At 41.8% G+C, this 19,092-nt stretch overlaps 1 protein-coding gene across 1 annotated transcript in view; it reads left to right on the top strand.

Moving 5' to 3' along the window:
- The window catches only part of nt5dc1 (5'-nucleotidase domain containing 1), a 64,627-nt gene that overhangs the window by 11,097 nt on the left and 34,438 nt on the right, over positions 1-19,092 (top strand). The gene's annotated exons all lie outside the window — the stretch shown is intronic.

The raw sequence follows: 19,092 nt of genomic DNA, 5'->3' as shown, positions 1-19,092 counted from the left end.
ATTTATTTAGTCATAAATCACTGTGTTTGCACTTTTTGACAGATGAGTCAGGAGTGTTAAACTCCCCGTCCCGAGTGTCCCTTATTTAGCCTGGATTTGCATTTTTTTGAACTGCACAAACACCCGGTGCTTATTGCTAAAAACATCATGTTATTGACTGAGTGGCTTGTGACAGGGTGTTTTTTTGGAAAAGTAAAGACTGTGAAGTCTGACAATATTTTCCTCCCCGTCTGAAGACTCTATATTGGTGAGGCTGTGGTAGACTACACTTATACACCAGACGGCTATTTTCTGTCAGTTTTGGTTCAATCTGACATGACATCAAACTCTTTTTTTTCAGTTTTGTTTGTTGAAATTTTTCAGGGCGTATATGGATCAGCAGTTCAGGTTTTTTAAATGTCAATGTCCATTTCTGGACAGGTAAATGTACATAGGTAAATACCTCTATACATGGAGAGATATATAGAGAGGTAGTATAATTAGGAAGCAAAAAAATAACTCAGGTTTTAATGGATGCTGGATTTTTTTTGTAATCTGAAATTTCTGGGTTTGACAGACAGCTTAGATGCATCAGACTCACCACAGGCTTGATTTGTGTTCAGATTTCACATAGTGAAGCCTGTCATGATGCTGGCAGGTTTATGTCTGTATATTCTCTCTGTGATTTTTGCAAACTGGGCTGTGGTTTGCTGCAGGGGATCCACAGTGCAGCTTTAAAAGACACCAGGGGGCAGGAGTGAGGTTTTGTGCTTCATCCTCTGAGGAGCCTCCAGTCTGCAGTTCACATTCACTGAGCTGCAGCAGTACAGGGACTTTGAACATAGCTATAGTTGTACTGTGAATGTGTGCATACATGTCACCCTCTGATCGAGGGTTATAAAAGTCTCCAGCAAGTGTTTTTTTATACACTGAGGTAGTAAATTACGACAGAGTATCAGGGCCACATTGAGGGAAAAAAAAAAATCTGAGATTTTGAGAATGAAGTCATAACTTTATGAGAAAAAAGTCGTAATATTACGAGAATAAAGTCATAACTTTACGAAAACAAAAGTCATTTCCTCCTCCTCAGAAGAGGCAGTTTCCCCATCAGGTCTGTGTGGTTCTTTCTTCAGAATAAACGTAGTTTCTTGCACAATCTTTTCAAGGTCCTGATACTGATGATAATGTGGTGCTGATATGCCAAAAGATGAAGTATTTGGTTATTCACACTATTTCCCCTCTAAAATAACACGTACAATTACTCCTTTATAATATTATGACTTTATTCTCATAATATTATGACATTATTCTCGAAATCTCAGATTTATTTTTTTCCCTCAATGTGGCCCTAATACTCCGTCGTAGTAAATGTAAAGTCTAATATAGTATTGTGTTTACATGGGACAGAGATGTTGATCTGTGGCATTCAGAGATCAATATCAGAATGTATCGTCTTTCAGTAGAATAATCACCAAACTTACTCAGAGACATCTTTGGTCAGTCTGTACTGTAATTTATTACAGTACAGACTGACCAAAGATGACTGTCTGTCACTTAAAGGTGCACTGTGTAATCCCTGGCCACCTAATACAAACAAATAGGGGGCAGCATTTCAACCTCTACTACTGGGTCCATACAATCAGTCATCAGTTATAGAAAAAGAAAAGCCAACTACCAACCAGGGCTGTCGCAATAACCGCAATATTGACAAACCAACCGCAGGGGGTTGCAAGCAACCGCCGCAACCGCTATATTCACGTTTTTTTCTTTTTTTAATTCTTTGCAATGGGAGTGCTACATTTTTACACTCTGCTACAAACGGCAGCAGCGTAATGGTTTCCTCCCCGACACCAGAAGACTACCTCGCCGGAGCAGACCATGTGGCAGCCCTGCGAGACGGACCATCAGTTAGCGGTTTGCCATAGCAACTCAAATTCAGCCAGCGGCAACTCACAGCACAGGTGGTGATGATTCTTGGTTCTAACCTGCGTAACAGCAGCAACAGAGAGTTTGCTGATCTGGTGGGAAGTCGGAGCAGTTCCGAGCAGACCCCCCGTCTCCCGGCAACAGAGAGGACGAAACAAAAATACGAGCTGTAGTCTTCGTTTCTCGGTAGACAAAGTATCAATACGCATACATGGTTACCCTGTACCTTCAATGTGACTGACAAGTCCTCGGGGCAGCTCTACTTCTTGGTCCTCTCATGTTGGACTGAGGGCAGACTGGATGCTGCAGTGACTCGCTATCTCCTCTCGAGGTAGAGGTGGTATTACAAGACAGGAAGGGCCGGGGCTAGATGGTTAGCATGCTCATTTCAGTAGATATCTCTGCAACACGATACACCTTGACATGACGTCAACAATGTGACCTCTTCACATTCTGTTCATAATGAAAAATAAATAAAGTTCCGTTAACAATCAGTGTTTCTCACCAAAACGCAGTGTGTGTATCCTCAAGTCATGACAAAGCTTTCCCTTCCTCATAAAACATTGGCAGAGATGATTTTTGGAAGAATTTGGAGCTTGCGTTATTTACGTCTTCTTCCTCCTAAATAAATAAATAAATGAAATAATGAAAGCAGTGAAGTTTGAAAGTAGTCTTGAAGAATGCGTTGACGCCTGAATGTGAGATCAGATCTTATTTTTTGCATAACGCAGTGATCCTCATTGACTTCACAACAGTCCTAATTGGCGAAGCCACTGTGTTATAAATCTTGAAAAAGCCTTTCTTCCTTTTCCCGTATCATTTAAACTGTCAACGTCAGCGAGCCGTGGGCATCTTTGGTAAACTCTGAGAGTGAAATGACAGAGTAGTGTGGGGGGTGGAGTCAACATTTAACAACTTTTAAAACTGCAGATATGCCACTGCATCCCATCATGAAAGTGGCTGTGACCGCAGCGAGGCATGGCTGCTTTTTTATTTCAATTGGATCTTTTCTTTCTTCTCTTTTTTGTGTGTCAGAATTAATGCCTCCCTATCTAAATCTGGCCACTGTGAGGTTTAATGTAAACGGCTACTTAGATTTCTTTCTGGTTAAGCTCGTGCTGTACATGGCAAAAGGCAGTCACAGTGCATAAACATGTAATTAGGATGGGAGATGTACTGTATGGAAAGCAGTGGAGACAGAGCATGATATGGACTTCTAGTGTGTTTTCAGACAGCAGGGTGGGTGGTATTTCTGGGAAGGGGCTACAGTAACCACTGTTTTGCCCCTCCAAACGTCTTAACATGCTGCTGCTGCTGCTGCTGCTGCTCTCCAGACGTGACTCAATGCTCCATCAATTAACTCTGCTGATGACAGGGGTCGTCCCCCAACATGCACATCTTCTGTTTTCCTCATTATCGTGAAACAGTGCGTATACCGGAGTCACATTTGTTTGTCTAAAAACGATTCTGATGAAATGTGTTTTGCATCGACGGAGAGAAGATCAAACATGACCTTTTATTTTCTGCTTTACACAATGTTTTTTTATGAACTTAACTGCATTTTATTTTTGTCATTTTTAAGGTGTTGTTAATGAGTAGTCTTGATTATTTTGTTCGTTTTTGAGTGTATTTGATTGAAAATTTTTGTATCTGTTCAAAATGTACCTTAAAGGGAGATTTGTCAAGTATTTAATACTATGCTGCTTTTTGTAAATTTATGTATATATTTATTATTGCAAATCAATTAACGACACAAAACAATTACAAATATTGTCCAGAAACCCTCACAGGTACTGCATTTAGCATAAAAAAATATACTCAAATCATAACATGGCAAACTGCAGCCCAACAGGCAACAACAGCTGTCAGTGTGTCAGTGTGCTGACTTGGCTATGACTTGCCCCAAACTGCATGTGATTATCATAAAGAGGGCATGTCTGTAAAGGGGAGACTCGTGGGTACCCATAGAACCCATTTTCATTCACATATCTGGAGGTCAGAGGTCGAGGGACCCCTTTGAAAACGGCCCCCGTCAGTTTTTCCTCGCCAAAATTTAACATCTCTCCTTTAGAGACATTTGAGCATATATTTTTTTATGCTAAATGCAGTACCTGTGAGGCTTTCTGGACAATATTTGTCATTGTTTTGTGTTGTTAATAAATAATAAATATATACATACATTTGCATAAAGCAGCATATTTGCCCACTCCCATGTTGATGAGAGTATTAAATACCTAATACAAATTGTCCTTAAATCGTGATTAACTATGGACAATCATGTCATTATTGGTGATTAAATGATTTAATCGATTGACCGCCCTATATATGTATATATATTTACTGTATTTTATATATTTTCACCTTGTTGTGAATTAATAATGCTAATGTAATACACAATTTGTCCCTGTGACTATGTTATCGGTCAACATTGACATAATTCTTATAGTAAAATGAAATAATAGGAATCCATACATGAATTGTTCCACTATGAAAATTAGGAATGTCAAAGTTAAAGCGATAATAGCGCGTTAACGCAAATTTGTTTTAACGACACTAATTTCTTTAACGCATGAACGCTATTCCGCCTTTTGGAGGTTGTAGCTGGCTCAGAGAGAAGAGTGAAGACCCTGGAGAATGCCAAATAATGCTCTAAACTTGCGTTAAATTTTGGTAAATAAAAACTGCCATGGCCATTTTCAAAGGGGTCTCTTGACCTCTGACCTCCAGATATGTGAATGAAAATGGGTTCTATGGGTACCCACGAGTCTCCCCTTTACAGACATGCCCGCTTTATGATAATCACATGCAGTTTGGGGCAAGTCATATTCAAGTCAGCACACTGACACACTGACAGCTGTTGTTGCCTGTTGGGCTGCAGTCTGATAAGAGATATAAATACATGACAAATCTCCCTTTAAGGTACATTTTGAACAGATAAAGAAATGTGCAATTCATTTGTGATTAATCACAATTGACCTTATGAAAACATATAAAAGGAAACCCCTGAAAGATTTATATGTTGAGTGTTTTGGTCGACTTGTAGAACCACATCATTCCAGCATCGCTGCTTTGTCTCTGGCAGCGACGTACAATATGTATTAATGCCTCCTTATATGTATATTTTATGCCTTGCTTTGTATTTCTCAGTTGGGACTGTGTTGTCTCCGTTTAGTCCCAGAGATTTGCAGGGAGGGGGGGGGGTAGGGGGAGAAGGTAATTGCAGGTTGATGTGCCCGGCAGGGAAGAGTGGAAAGTAGGAGCTAAAGATAGAGAGTTTGAGCTGGGAAGTGACTGTGGTTCTGATTTAAAGTTTTAATATCCAAATGCCACTAAGAGGCACTTGGAGCTTTATGAATGAAAGGACTGAAGCTGGACCTCCTGGCTGAGTGTTGGCTGCAATTACAGAGACCCAAAGATGGTTGGGAGTTTGACCAACCTGAGGCTAACTGTAATTCAGAATAGCAACCAAAAAGCCTTCACTGCATCCTGCCTTTTTTTCTTTTTTTTTTTCATCCTGACAAAACCTTGCCCAAGTCATTATGGAATTATGGAAAGGTTGGTCTCATGAGAAAGAGGAATTAAAGCCAGAGACACTAAACGGCTTGGTTACCAAATCAGATTTTGCTCTCATTTTAGGATTTATTTTAGGAGCAGGTAATGGGTTACGTTAGAGCCAGTTAAAAGCCAATCAAAGCCGACTAAGTGCTATAATGACCAGTACTTTTCATTTTTTACTGTACTGTAGCTCCCACACCATCCTCATAGCCAGCAGCTTTAATAGGGCTGGTGTTGCAATACGTCTTAAGATCGGTCTTTGATACCTTATGATAAATTGCACATACAAGTATATTTCATCTTGTCTGGGGGGTGGATAGTGTGGAGGCCCCAAAACTGACAAAAAGGCACTAAAAGTTTATCAGATGAGTCAAAAATAGAGCTGATTACATCAATAAATAAAACTGGTAGATGTGAATGAGACGTCGGGGTGCAGCATCGCCCTGTCGGGGGTTCTTTTTCACACCAATGACCGGCTCGCTTTACATTATCCCTTAACTAATGGATTGACAGTCCTGGTTCAAATATAAACTTTTAAAATAGGGATGCACCGATACCACTTTTTTCAGACCGAGTACAAGTACAAGTACAAGTACTTACATTTGGGTACTCGCCGATACCGAGTACCGATACGAGTACTTCTCTGTGCCAAAAGAACCTCGTTAACAGCCAGCTGGAGGGTGTGAGCGACACACGGCAGGCTGGGGAGTCCCGCATACGAGGCAGTGCGCCGCGACCAGCTCTAGGTCAGCTTGGAAAGGCTCGGGGCGAGGGTGGCTCGCGGTCTCAGCTTTACACGCTCCCCGCCCGGACCTCGCCGTACTGTGACGGGGCTCCCTGCTCCCGGTGCGACTGTTGACCAGGGCGGACTGTCCTCAGTGCGCCCCAACCGTGTCATGCCGCGGCCCACGTAAAAGGCACCAGAGGTCTGTGGCGATGTCGGCAACCCACCCAACCCATCTTGAAACACGGGCAAAGGAGTCTAACGCACGCGTGAGTCAGAGCAAGCAAACCCCGTGGCGCAATGAAAGTGAGGGCCGGCGTGCGCCGGCTGAGGTGGGATCCCGGCCTAGCGTGGTCGGGCGCACCACCGGCCTGTCTTGCCCGCACCGTCGGGGAGGTGGAGTGTGAGGACCCGAAAGATGGTGACGAGAGGTTAACGTCACGCTGCTGTAAAGTGGTATCGGTGCCGTTGTATCGGAGCCGTTTTGCGAGTACGAGTACATGAGCACTGTATCAGACCCGATACTGGTATCGGTGCATCCCTATTTTAAAATGTAGTTTTTGGCAAGAAACTAGAATAAATCTACTTGTTTGAAGGAGATGTTTTCACAGGAATATAAAATAGATAACAGAGAGGGAATTATGAGCTGTTTAACTTCCTAACTGTAGTTCAAAGTGTTTATTGTTTGTTTTCCCATGGTATCGAATTGGGTGTTGAGAATCATGGAATTTTCACTGATTTTGATATCGTCTGCTAAATGCTAGGTATGGTGACTTCCCTAGTTGCAGGGACTCAGCCATTGCTCTTAGACTAACTGTTGTGTTAGATGTTTGTAGTTGTCATGGTACGTCCCTCCTAGCGTTCCCTGCCCTGGTCCTCCAGTGTCTCTGGGTAGCACGGAGGACTCAGGCCTGCTGACCGACTGCGGAGGTGGTGTTAGTGGTGAGAAAAGGTGTCGGAGGCCAAACCCAACGTCTTAAACAGCTCCAACGCTGTTATGTGTATGTTTGTCTGGAAGGCGTGCCGGTGTTTACCAAATTACGCAGAGCTCAGAGTAATTATAGAGCACGAAGACAAAAATGGAAAGAGGGATGCTGGCAGCTCCTGTAGACGTCACAGGCACACGTATCGAAGAGTCGTCCGTACAAGTGTTTTTTATTGATTTTGAGACACTATGGAAACTTCAGCGAGACACAGAAGAGGAACATGTGATGGGAGCCAATCTCTGGTGGAGACGGAACTGACCCATCACCAAAGGGACAGTCATTTGACAGTGCTGTTGTTGTTTTCAAATTCCTTTTTACATTGCTTTCACACTCCTCCTTGATTGTGTTGAGTCTAAGGTGACAACTCCAAAACATGTTGTCAGCTCCAGAAAGTTGACCGTCTCCAAACCTTTCTCTGAATTCAAATGGACACAACATTGGTGAAGAATAGGGCCGTCAATCGATTAAAATATTTAATTGTGATTACCTGTTGGCCTGAAATGCTGATTGTTGGAGTGTTGGTTTTAAGACAGCAATACAATCGCTTCATTCAGGAACAGGTAGACACTGTTGTGACTGACAGTGTGGGAAACCAGTGAGAGCTGAGCATTCACAATTAGGATGCTTTGAACGGACTATGTGACCAAGTGTCAGATCGCCGATCGACCAGGGGGTGGCGGGAGTAGGAGGGTCGGGGGAGTTACGTTACAGCACGCCAGTGAAGTGCCAGCATGGACGACTTACTTAAAAACGTAACAACTTGTATATGGGAATATTATGGGTTTTACCCAGATGATGAACATTTTATTTCAAATTTTTAAATAATAATGGCAGCAGTGTGATATTGTCCTTTTTCAAACTTGACACCATAAACATTCTAAATGGGCCCCTTTGCATTTCCTGTTGCAATGTTTGTTAATGCAGCAGCTGACAGGAAGTGAACTCGGACCAAAGCTCTTGCCATAGCAACATAATGCCAATGAAAAGGTCTATGTACCATACATATGTAATCAACCCTCCCATGATTGGGCGTGTTTTCGGCTCCTTCAGCGGACTTCAGCAATTTTTTTTAATCATTCAATTTTGTCTGTGTGGTCAATAACAGATTTTTCTGTGGCGTGACAAACTCATCTATTCAAACTGTGCTTGGTACAACAATATCGCAGCATTGTATTCCGATTAACATGATTATCTTATCTTTAATATCACAATATAACATCTTAGTCCTGATAGGAAGTTAAAATCAGTGTTGGAAAAAACCATCGTCGCTCATCCCTTCAATCGTCGATATCCAATCGCCAATTGGCACAAGCCTAATTCGGGCAGGAACTCGGTGTCATTGACATTAACGGTCTTTAAATGTGTTGTTGGTGCACACATCTCATCCATGGCTTTAACTTAGGCCCTGCCTACAGCAAACACGTTTTTCACTCTTTTGTCACATGTTTCTGTTTTTAGATGGAACAGATACGCATTCATTATATTAAATTAGCAATGTCAGTGTAATGGCTTGCACTCCACTTGCATTCTAGACGCATAAGTGTGACCCAAAGCTTATTTTTTGGCATCAAACCAGTTTTCTTCTGACACTGGAATTATGCTTCTGTAACGCCTTTTGCAAACCTACACAGAGAAGGTTGCCAACGGTCAAATCACACGTACGTTATACCGCCGATCTGCACAAGTGTACAAGAAACTGTAAACACACATCGGAACGTGTCTGAATTACAACAAGGGTTGGGCCGGTGAATGATGGCAGTCAGCAACCACTGAGCCCAACATCATGATTCAACAGCTACAAATTCACATTTTTAGTCGTCCGTTTGTATTCTGGAACTGATGCACTTAAAGCTGAAGTAGGCGAGATTGGAGCAAAATATGATTACAAAAAGTTATTTTTATAAAACGATATCTATATCGTGACACTAGTACATGAAACAGGTAAAAAAAATCATGTGCCTCTGTGTGCTCCGGTGCTCCTAATGGCATCTGCAAGATTTCACATACCGGAGCTACATTGATTTTGTATTGACAGCAGCTGCTGCTGCTCTGCTGCTTTCCTAACATGGCTGCTATGTAGTTTTTATTTTTTTTCTAGAGTTCTTCCTTATCCAAATTTCGGGTCTAGGGGTAGAGGGTGTCATATATTTTACAGGTCGTGAAGCCCTCTGAGACTAATCTGGGATTTCGATAAGGAAAATTGAGCTGACTTTACATTTATTTTGGCGAGCAATTAATCTATTTAATGAAGGACTGTTTATAGCCATAAATAGTTTCACCCCGAAGCCTTCACCTGTTGGATGTTTATTTTCGATTAACGCACTACCAATGAACTCAGGTCCTGGCGTTGGACTGTGTGTTTTTAGAGGTCTTTCTGGTATTGTGAACCCAGTGCTTATCAGCCCCGGTGGCCTGTGTCCTAAATATACTGGAATCTGTGTGGATTTTCCTCATTGGACTGCTCTCCTAGCTCAGGTCTGTTGTTGTTTTTGTCGGTTTTGATTTTATTTTAGGTGTTGGGCTGGGAGGAATCCCTGAGAACCATTCTTAGTACGGTGGGAAGAATGTGTAAGGAAGCTCAGAAGTCCTTGGCTCTTTTTTTTCCCCCCTCCAATCTAAAGAAACCCTGCATCCCTCAGTGGAAAAGAATAAGGACCAAAGTCACGAATAGCATTTATCTCACGAGCAGTATAAATATCTCTGGTTTGATTTTTACCACAGCTGATGAATAGATAGTACAAATAGACATCAATTTGGATGTAGTAACAGCTTTTAGACCTATTAGAGTGGCTTAAATAAGACTTACTCCCAGAGTCAATACGCACAGTGCAAAATTAGCTGAATAGCATTTTTCTTTATGTTTGGGGTCGTGCATCGCAGAAAAGGCAACATCTGGATTTAGATCGGCATGTTAATGGATGTATTTTTATCAGCATTGTTGTGCAATATTTCAAATAGTTCCGCACTCCCTCTGTAGCTTTTGGCTGCAGTCGGTTAAACTGTTCGTGAATGAAGAAAACATCAAAGTATGTGTTGTTTATGGGGCTACTTGAGAAAGAACACAGTGAGGCTGTGAAAGAATGGCACAAAGGTCAGACTCAGTGGTGAGACATGTAAACACAGTCTGAAGGTTCTTTTAAAAATGGGGGCCTTCATATTTCCAAAAGATACTGCTGGACAGTTTTATGGCCTTGAGTGTTACGCTGAGTGGTAATTTACGGAGTATTGTGTCTGAATCCAACTATTCTGCTGCACTTTTGTCGAAAACAGTGGAAATGGAACAAAGATACAACAGACAAGAAAGAATGGATTCATTAAGAAAAAAGGCTAAACAGCGGATACTTTCAAGCTGCAGAACTAAGACGAAAGCGTACCAGAGACTGTCTTGTGATGGGATCACACCAGCCGCAACGCCAAATTGGGCCAGGGGCGTAAAGTGGATTGGGGGGGCGTTGGCCCCTTCCCCACTCCTTCTGGCGCCCCTTGTTCGGACCACACCCATCTTCAAACTCAGCCTTCATTTGGATCTCAACACACCTGTAAAGTGGTTGTGTCTAGATGGTAACCCCTGATTTGTTGGTGGTTGAGGTTCGGCATTGACTGGAGTGGTTAATGCCAAGTTCACACTACACGACTTTAGTCACTACATGACTGACCAGAGACATGAGGTCTTTCACCAGGAGGAACCCCTGATGAGGTCTCCAAACTACGTTTTGTCACAAAAACACACGATGGCTGCCATGGCCCCCAGGGGCCAAATTTGCAGCACCCCGATATCTATATCTTTTCATAACATATAAACCTAAGTCTGTGCCAAATTTTATGCTTTTATCGCAAAATGCACGATTGTTACGCCTAACCGCCCGCTATACGTCACCAAGCTTCCAGCTAAAACTACTTTGCGAGGACATGGAAGGTAATTTTTTCACGTGTGACCAGGCCTTCAGACAAAAGTTGTCATATACTTTTCTTCATTTGATGTTGAGGTCATTCAACCACCACCTATGAAAAATGATTCCCGCATCATTTGGAGAGTAGCTGGTCAGTCCCATGGAGGATTTGACTCAGTCCCATGTATCATACAGGGGGCTGCCTGCAGGACTGTAATGACCACTGGTTAGGTGCCCTCAACCCAGCCCTCCTCTACTCTGTAATTACTGGGAGGACATTAAAGCCACATTCTCTTTTGAGAAAGAAAATCAAAACAATTCTTTGGGCCATTGGCTTTGTGTATGTGGACGACACACATTTGATGTGAAGCACACTTGAAGGAAAAACACTGCTGGGAGTGATAGGGAGTAGTAAAAGGAACCGATTTTTATATTTTAAACCACTGGATTTGGTTTTGTTGCAAAAAAAAAATGAAGTATAAAAGTATTTTATTGGCTAATAAAATGCTTTTATACATTTCATTTTTTTTTTGCAATGTGCACATGTGTGATTCAGCTGTTAGTTTGAAGTCAGGGAATATCTCCCAGCATAGGGGGAGCAAGTGAAGAAAAGTAATGCCTAATTTTCTCAGTAAACAAGGGGACAGCCGTGGCGAAGGGACATGTGCTTTGGTTTTTATGGTAATCTGGCAAATCCAAAATAAGATGGCTCCAAAGTCAGCAGTTTTGTTTCAAACATGGTATTAAGCTGCAAAAATACCAAAATGCTCTCATCAAATCCACCACGTCTCCGACCACTCATTCACCTCAGTGTCCACTGCTAAATTGACTGCTGAATCTCTTTAGGGAGTAATTGTTCTCAGCTTCCTGTCTGATAGCCTGGCTGCTCTCTGAATGCAGTGAAGTCTCCTTTAACTACAGAGCTGTGGTTTTGTTGATTGATTCTCTTCCTGCACCCAAATCACTGTCTCTCTTTTCTAGAGATAAGTTACCCACTAGCAGTGTGTGCTGTTCTAAACCCATCACTGGAACCAGTCATTTTCTTATTTTCACTTTGAAACATCAAAGCATCTCCATGACGATTCTACTTTTGTCACAGCCGATGTTTTTCTCTCCATTAAAAGCACATCACGGTTGTCTTAAATGACCTTGTCAAGAAGGGAGCATGTAGCAAACATGTGCCGCTCGTATGTTGACATAGCAACCGTATCCGTGTTTTTACAGCTTCATTAAGATTTAAGTTAGACGATGAAGTCATCCGCACCACAAGCCTTCGACCTGAAGTAGTCTGGAAAGTGACAAGTTGAGTTAATTTGATATCTTTGTTTGGCTGCAGCTGTAGATTATTTTGGTAATGGAGTATTCTACCTATTATTCCATCAATTAATCGAGTAATCGGATAAAAAATACTTCTGCTTTATTAAAGGGACTATTTGTAACTTTCAGAAATGCTTCTTAACAGCGACACCTGTGGCTGTGAAATCAACGAAAGTCAGCGTCGGGCTCGCGCTTGCTCGCTCTAAATATACCTGAACGAGCATCGCTCAAAACAGTGAGGCGACAGACGTCAGCTAAAACCACAATATCACTCTATATTTCAGCTGCTTGGCAGTAATGTTAGCTGACCAGACGAAGGTCTCTCCATGAACATGATTGAGATCTGATCCTAGTGTTGGCTTTTCCTGCCTAAGTGCAGGCTGAAGCAGCGGGGCTCTGCAGCGTGTCTCCCTGCTCTTTCCGCCCGCAGCTGGAGAGAGCAGAGGAGACACCGGCACCCGGTCGGTAACGAGAGGGTAACGTAACTCTCTGAAGAGCTCCGTCACTTCACAAGACACGGGAAAGCTCTGTTGGTCTGGAGGAGCTGCAGCATTTATTTCTGTGCAAAAGTCCCCTGTGCATTCACTAGATATTTTCAGAGCTAAACTAACTCTTCTGCAGTCTAGAGGTGGAGCGAGACAGCGAGGACGCGCGCGCGCATTCTGAGTGAAGGAGAGCAGGCAGCGGAGACGAGGCTCCAGCCACACGCGAGCGCGCATATGCGAACGCGCATTTGTGGCGACCCGCTACATTTATACGCTTAAAAAGTTACAAATAGTCCCTTTAAGGAGCCATAGTAAATGTAAAAAAAGAGAAAATAAGATGGAATAACTAATTTGTTTCCTTTTTAGTAAAATCTACATTTTTATTGCTTAAATTGCACACAATAATATTATTATCTGTCAAAACTAAGCCCGTTTAGAGCATTTAAGCGCCATATTACATTCTGGGTTTTAAGGCTCCAGAATAACTTTTTCACAACCGTCCTGGAACCTTCCCGACAAATCATTTGAATTGTCCCAAACTAGGTGTCAACCGTCTAAAATTCTAAATGTTATCATTTTACCTTGCTATTGTCATATATTAGTGGTTATTTGCATAAAAACACACAATTCACTTGAATAGGAAATAAATTATGTGTATTTCCAATTAATACACATAATGCATAATGCTCTTTGCATTAGTAGTTTTAATTATGTATTATAAGCTGCTTAGAGCTAGGGCTGTGTATTTTAAATTTTATTTTAGGAAAGCTCATAATATAATGATCACACCAGAAATACACCATTTTAAAATTGGCAAAAAAAACACAATTATACTGTATGCATAAAACTACATTTTTTTTTGCCCCAAAACTGCATGTGATTATCATAAAGTGGGCATGTCTGTAAAGGGGAAACTCGTGGGTACACATAGAACCCATTTTCATTCACATATCTTGAGGTCAAAGGTCAAGGGAGCCCGTGAAAATCGTCATGCCAGTTTTTCCTTACCAATATTTAGCGCAACTTTGGATATCGTTGAAAACGACATATTGACAAGCTGGGTGCCAAAACTTGACAGGCCCTATCAACAGTAATCAAGGGGGGAGGGGCTTAGCAAAGAGTAGAATTGCCACGAAGGATTACATTGCAGCCCCATTTCACGCCTGCAGCGCTGTCCCTCAATACTGGACCAATTTCAAAAATTGTTGTACGCATTAAAGGGAAGTTTTTTCGTGCCACTGTCGCACCGAGTGCATGCTCATGGGGGATCTCTTATTGGGTCTCTATATTATAGAGTATGGTCTTGAGATAACGTATGTTAGGATTTGACACTATATAGAATTGAATTGAATTGAATTGAATTGTCCCCATTAGTCAGTTAGACACAAAAACATGGGAAAACAGGGTCCAAGTTGAAAAATACCAAAGTTTTACCTGGACAAATTAAACCAAAGTCATCTGCTTGACTAGATACCAGCAGAGTTAAGTGAGACAATATTTCTTTTTTAGCAATTTGCGTGAATCAACCCTTTAAAACCTTTCGATAAGTGTGATGTGTAAAACAAAAAAAATTGGTGCAGTACAATACCAGGCCAGCTTTGCACATCATGCATCAAACAGATGGATGACGTGATGATGTTTTTCCGTTTACAATATGTTCAGGAAAGGCAACATTTACCCTCCCGTCTCTGCTTCCTGTCTCTGAGGATGGGGCTGCATGTAAACATCACCAATCCACAAGTGACATTTAAACTGCCCAGTTCTCCTCCGTTAGGATCGCCGTCAACATATCTTCACGTATCAAATGATCTGTTTGGTATTCAAGTCCCTTTTGTCACGCCTTACAGCTTAGTAACAAATGTATACATATGTTTCCACGGTGGGACATCACACATCAGGGTGGGGATGTACACTGTTATGTCTGACCTGCTAAATGACGTCGTGGTAATGCTCGATGCTTTAATCTGGCCCTTTGCTCGCTCTCAGATAAGCGACATTTCTGTTTTGCACGCAACAATAACAGTTTGAGCACATTCTGTATAGTATCAAATAAATAAACACACTCCACACTAATGAACCCGTAGGTCGGATTTACCCTGTGAAGTATGGATTTAAGTGTTTTATAACACACTAAGATAGAGGGATATGCAGCCATAATTATTCATATCTGTAGATTTCAGTCTTCAAGAATATTATACTCACTGCATTTGAAAGAAACGTAATTTGCCTTTTTGCGGTAACACAGGGGAAGGTGTAAGAAGAGAGAGACATTGACCTGATGGGACTTAAAAGCTTTACTTTTCATCAGATAACAACAGTTAGAGAGTCCTCATCATGTCTAAGACCGAAGTGTGCAATAACACTTGGAGCCTGATGAAAGCTGCTAACACCAAAGACTGTATTTAATGTGCTTTTTCTTCTGAGACAACAATAGTTGCAGTCAGTTTAATTAGCCTTTAATAGCCCGCCTCACTGTTCTGTGGTTGTTAACATAATGAATTTGTGAGGTTGTTGCCATGTTGAACCAAATCCTGGCAGTAAGGACGCACATGGGTTCAGGCCAAGATGAGAGCCAGTGAATCATCTCAAAGAACTCCAAAGCACAAGGCAGTGTTTCTGCTCGTCTTTTGTCCTCTCTCCACCAGTAATGGGGCCCACTGAAGGCTCGGTCACACCACCATTTAAAGCAGTGAAATTCCAGACTGCAATCAGTTCATTTCAGTGGAATTGGGGCAAGTCATAGTCAAGTCAGCACACTGACATTTTTGACACATTTGTTATGCTAAATGCAGTACCTGTGAGGGTTTCTGGACAATATTTGTCATTGTTTTGTGTTGTTAATTGATTTCCAGTTTCTCGCTCAAGGACACTTCGACATGCAGACAATTTAGGAACCGGGGGTCGAACCGCCAACCTTGTGGTGCCTCTTTGCGCCAGGTGTAGTTGCAGTTTATCGTTTTTTTTTGCTCTCCTACATTCCTGCTAACCACACAAGATCTGGAGTTAAAACATGTATCTCTAGTAAAACCATCAGTTGATCACCTCACATCAAGTTCAGGAGTTGCCTTCTCTCAGTTAAACTTTCATTCATGTCATGATATCCAACAGAATGTAGCGACGGGTCATTCACAAGTGTACTTTCAGTATTAATCTTTGCTCTATGATTTGGTCAGTGCTTTGTGTCATTTTGGTACGGTAAGAAAAGCAGTTATAAGAAAGCTGTGATGATGCCTTTTGTATTAATACAGAGTGGTTTGATTATCAAACATACAGTACGACCTACTGTAAGCGAGCCCAGTCTGCAGCAGTACGCTACGTCACACTGTGACCATGAGAGGGCTAAAAAAACTGCACATCTGGACTGGATATGGATTTGTTTGTTGGGGTATTTTGCACAGGAATTCAGAAAGCCATTCCTCCAGAACTATGTTTGACTCACACAACTAGAAATGAGAAACGGATAAATGATGAAAAAGGCAAAATAAAAAAGGAAGATGTGGTGTTATATTCATATTAAATTAACTGACACGTAACGGCCTTACCAAACAACAAAAAAAACAGGACTGTCTGGGATGTAGAAATATAATATTCTGTGTTTCTCATGTGCTGTCTGCCAAGAGTTCCGTATAAAGATGACTCCCAGCATGCTCCTGGTGGCCCACAGCTATTGTTTATGGAGATTGCACCTTGAGATGGGAGGATCATTCATCACTGAACTGCCATAAACCCCCTATGATTAAACGGAGCCGGACTTGCTCAGGGTTTTCCACATGCTTTTTTATTGTTCCTCTGTGAGTCAGCAAGAATGAGCCAAAATAGATATACTTAAATTTATAGAAGTTATAGGGTAATTTTAACTTATGTGTTTAACTTCTGTGTCGAATCTACAGGTATATATTTTTGAATAGTTTCTTTCGACGTACTTTGGATGCTTATGTGCATATATTAAGGTGCAGAAGTGACTTTATAGGGTTGTGTGAGGATTCTTAATTAAAGATACGATGCTCCTGAGATCCGACTTGAAGTATGAGTCCTCACAGTTTTCTTAAGATAGCTCTGGCTAAATATAGCTCTGGTTTGGTGTAATGACAGATTGCAGTGTACCTCACGTTTGCTCTGAGGGGAGAGTGACTGTGCGACTGGCGTCACCGTCCCCCACAGTGATCTGCACACGGATGTCCTAAAACCACCGGCCCTTTTTTTCTCAGCTGCCTTTGTTCATTGTGTCGCCTTTTTGCTCTGTTTCATTAGCATTTCTTCACATGGAAGGAAACCCTGGGAATTAAAAATTTAGTTATTTTACAGTTACTGATCCCAGTAGTAACACACACACAGACTGGTCTGCGATGTATATTAGCTTGGTGTAGGGCCTGGATGTGGAGGTAGGTGACTAGCCTCAACCAGAAGAGGCGGCATTATTTCAACATGTTCTCACTCCCACCTCGTCAAATACGGCAGCTTGGTCAGTGACCCTACGCGTCAAACTATGATGCTCTAGGTAACCTTAGTGTCAGTCTTCCACGTTTCAATTTCCACTCATTACATGCACACGTCTTTTCAAAATAAACTTCCGTTTTCACAGGAAACAACCTGGTTAGGATTAGGCGACAAAACTACTGGATAAGGTTTAGGAAAAGATCCTGGTTTTGGTTAAAATAAGTGTGTTTGTTCCGTAGTTAAGTAGGCTACGTTACTTAAAGTTACATAACCTGTAACTACGCTGCATTATGTAAGTAAATCAGCGTTACACAAGTCAGCGTTACGCAGGTCAACGTTACGCAGGTCAACGTTACGCAAGTCAGCGTTACGCAGGTCAGCGTTACGCAAGTCAGCGTTACGCAAGTCAGCGTTACGCAAGTCAACGTTACGCAAGTCAACGTTACACTAGTCAGTGTTACGCAAGTCAGCGTTACACCAGTCAGCGTTACGCAGGTCAGCGTTACACTAGTCTACGTTACGCAAGTCAGCGTTCGCAAGTCAGTGTTACACTGGATAACGTTACGCAGGTCAACGTTACACTAGTCAACATTACGCAAGTCAGCGTTACGCCTGTCAACGTTACACTAGTCAGCCTTACGCAGGTCAACATTACACTAGTAAGCGTTACGCAGGTCAGTGTTACACTAGTCTACGTTACGCAAGTCAGCGTTCGCAAGTCAGTGTTACACTGGACAACGTTACGCAGGTCAACGTTACATTAGTCAACGTTACGCAAGTCAGCATTACGCAGATCATCATTACTCTAGTCAACGTTACACTAGTCAACGTTACACTAGTCAACGTTACGCAAGTCAGTGTTTCGCAAGTCAGCTTAACACTAGTCAACGTTACGCAGGTCAGCGTTACACTAGTCAACGTTACACTAGTCAACGTTACGCAAGTCAGCGTTACACTAGTCAACGTTATGCAGGTCAAAGTTACGCAGGTCAACATTACGCAAGTCAGCGTTACGCAAGTCAGCATTAAGCAGGTCAACGTTACGTTTGTTTTTCCTCACCAAGATTGGGCCTAACTTTGGATTGTTATTTAGACTCCTTCCTGACAAGCTAGCATGACATGGTTGGTGCCAATGGATTCCTTAGGTTAGGATTCCTATGATACAGTACGCTTCACTTCACTCTAGCTCTAAAATTGCTTAAGGCTATAAAGACAGTAAAGTCGTCAGTAAAGATGTCAACATTTGTGTGAATTTAACATTGTCATATTGTACTTTAATATCACATTCTATCTATGTACTGTTAAAGGAATAAGCAAATCTTACATATTGTATATTACGACAATGTCATACTTTGTATATATTATATAATAGGATAATATCGTAGACTTGGGACGTCCCGCTTTGGCCAGGATTTGTATTTACTTTTAGAGCATTTTTGTTATCATTTCAAGATTCTCCTCCTCTGTCACAGACCAAAGACATATAAAAAAAGCTGTGTGCACCACGAGGGACATGATGCAGCAATTTGCGGTCGATCTGCTAAAAATGGAAAGTCCACAGACAAAATGGTCCGGCCACTGTTTTCCACGTGGTTCCAACAGGTGCTGGAAAACACAGCTCGTCTGGATGCCTTTTTTTAAGAGAAAAAACACTTGAGATTATAGCTTCCCTTCAGAGATCATCTCCACGTGCTTTGAGCTTGATGCTCCTTATAATGGATAAATGTATATATTTTTTTCATATTTGTTTTGATAACCTTTATCTTCCTCGCTCATTAACGAAAAGAAAACTA

This window comes from Sebastes umbrosus, chromosome 18 (genome assembly GCF_015220745.1).
Source record: "Sebastes umbrosus isolate fSebUmb1 chromosome 18, fSebUmb1.pri, whole genome shotgun sequence".
In the NCBI taxonomy this organism is placed as follows: Eukaryota; Metazoa; Chordata; class Actinopteri; order Perciformes; family Sebastidae; genus Sebastes; species Sebastes umbrosus.
This window is presented reverse-complemented; position numbering and strand designations above follow the sequence as displayed.